This window comes from Gossypium hirsutum, chromosome D10 (genome assembly GCF_007990345.1).
Source record: "Gossypium hirsutum isolate 1008001.06 chromosome D10, Gossypium_hirsutum_v2.1, whole genome shotgun sequence".
Taxonomy (NCBI): Eukaryota; Viridiplantae; Streptophyta; class Magnoliopsida; order Malvales; family Malvaceae; genus Gossypium; species Gossypium hirsutum.
The window spans coordinates 37,338,664-37,341,409 of NC_053446.1; the positions used below are offsets into that span (position 1 = coordinate 37,338,664).

The 2,746-nt window shown below is 36.6% G+C and overlaps 1 non-coding gene across 1 annotated transcript; it reads right to left on the reverse strand.

Moving 5' to 3' along the window:
• Window positions 1-1,782: 1,782 nt before the first annotated feature.
• On the reverse strand, window positions 1,783-1,889 carry LOC121222733 (small nucleolar RNA R71). The gene has a single exon (XR_005920102.1). It is a non-coding gene; the product is annotated as a small nucleolar RNA R71 (small nucleolar RNA).
• Window positions 1,890-2,746: the final 857 nt, after the last annotated feature.

Consider the following 2,746-nt stretch of genomic DNA (forward strand, 5'->3'; position numbering starts at 1 on the left):
TTATCCCTCATCCCTCATCCCTCATCCCTCATCCCTCTCATCTCTCATCCTCTCTCTCAACTCTTTTAGCTCTCACGCCTATCATCATCCTTGCATAAGGATTTTAGCAAATTACCCTCTTAAAGAGCCCTTGGTCAGCCACCTTGGAGAACCATCAGCAATGAAGCAACGCAAAGAAGTGAAGGAGCCTCGTCAGTCAGAGTCTTGGGTGACAGCCACTCTGAATTGGTTTAATCTTTCTTTTCTTTAATTTAATTTAAAGATGTTTGCTATGAGTTCTATGTTCTTGTTTACAACAAAGATAGCTTAAATTTTATTTAAGCTCGGATGATTATTTTGATTAAATAATATTTATGCGATTCATGCTTATAATGTTTGTGCCTCAATCGATCATGTTTTCAATTAAAATCAAGTCTGTATTTCGTTCATACGTGATTCAAATGCACCTGAATTAGCTAAGCGATCTTAACCAGACGACGGCTAATGGACGCATAATTGAAATGTGCATGCTCAATTTAGATCCTAACCCAATTGAATTGTTGGTTGCATAACAACCCTAACCAGGCTCTGTTATCTGCATAGTTTTTAGATTTGTGTGATTAAATTGTTTCAAACCTAACATGTCCCCATTACCTTACACGAATGCTAAGAAATCCTTAGTAAATAAAGATCAGTAAAATGCGTATTTACTAAGTAAAGGATTCCGGAAGGACTTAATTTGGTTTCCAAAACTCATGAAAGATCGAGTTGCCATGGAATATTTTTTCGAATATTATTAAGCATGATTGTGTTTAATTAAAGTAATTGTCCTAGTTTATTTATGTTATAATTGTTGCAAATTGTGTTTAATTTTACTAAAATCTATTTCATTCATATAGTCTGCATATTAGGATACTTTACATTAGGGATCATTGCATCTAGTTTATACCACTTCTCAACTATATTTTGTTTTTATTTTTTCAAATTATTAATATAATTTTACAAATTAAGTGACTTAGCACAAATACAATCCCTATGGAGACAATAACTCGATACTTACTTATTACTTGATAACGACTATGTACACTTGCACAAACCCAAACGTTACAAGTTTTTAGCGCTGTTGCCGGGGATAGTCAACTATTGTCATAGTTCATTTTTTTGTGAAATTATTTATTTTCAATTTGATTTATTTCTAGCATTACTAACTTATTCTTTTTAATTTTTGTGATTTTCTGTTCAGGTGTTTATGAGCATAGATCGAATTATTGATTTACTCCTTGTAGACCCTGAAATTGAGTGAACTTTCAAAGAAAGAAGACGTGAATGAATAGCTCAAAGACAAGTCGAGATGGACCTTGGAAATCAGAATCAAGACCAAGGTAATGAAGCCGATTATGTACGAAATCCCATCCTCATTGCTGATGATAGGGATCGATGCATCAAGCTATATGCTGTGCCACTTTTTAGCAAGTTAAACCCAGGAATTAGAAGGCTAGATATTGAGGCAACTCAGTTTGAATTGAAACCAGTGATGTTTCAAATGCTACAAACGGTGGGCCAATTTAGTGTGGTATGCCCACGGAAGATCCACATCTCCACCTTCGATTGTTTATGGAGGTGAGTGATTCATTCAAGATAGTTGGTGTGGCTGAAGATGCAATGAGGTTGAAGTTGTTTTCGTACTCATTGCGAGATCGAGCACGAGCATGGCTCAATTCATTGCCACCAAGTTCTATATCTACATGGAAAGAATTAGCAGAGAGATTTTTGGTTAAGTATTTCCCACCTAGAAAAAATGCTAAGTTGAGGAACGAGACCACAACTTTCCAACAATTGGATGACGAGTCTTTATATGAGGCTTGGGAGAGATTCAAGGAGTTACTTCGTAAGTGTCCTCATCATGGGATTCCTCATTGTATCCATTTGGAGACATTCTATAATGGTCTCAATGTACATAAAAGATTGATGGTAGATGCTTCCACGAATGGTGCAATTTTGTCTAAGTCTTATAATGAGGCTTATGAGATCATCGAGAGGATCGCGAGTAATAACTATCAATGCCCAACAAATCAAATAGCTTCAGGAAGACGAGTAGTCGGAGTTCATGAAGTTGACTCTCTCACTTCATTATTGGCTCAGGTATCGTCTATTTTCTCTATGTTAAAATAGTTAACCGCTAATAGTACTAATAATTTTGCAACTCAACCACCAAGTTCATTTGAAGTAGTTTCCTATGTGTACTATGGGGAAGGTCATTCTTTTGAGAATTGTCCATCAAATCCCGAGTCAGTGTATTATGTGGGGAACCAATATCAAAATAGGAGTGGACAAGGACGCCAGTCCAACTTCTACAATCCTTCATGGCATAATCATCCTAACTTTTCTTGGAGCAACCAAGGAAATGGATTGAACAACAACTTATTGTAGCAGAAACCCAACCAATCTCAAGGGTTTAATCAGCAAGCTCCAAAACCACCTCAAGCTGAGGCATCGAACAGTTTGGAGAACTTGTTGAAAGTGTACATGGTAAAGAATGATGCTTTGATCCAGACCCAAGCAGCAACATTGAAAATTTTGGAAAACCAAATGGGTCAGTTAGCTACAGAGTTACGTAATAGATCACAAGGAACTTTGCTGAGTGATATTGAGAATCTAAGAAATTTGGGTAAAGAACATATCAGGACAGTGGCATTGCGAAGTGGTAAAATTCTAGAACCCCGATTGATTGATGTCGAAGATCAGCCCGTTGAGAAGAGTCAATCAG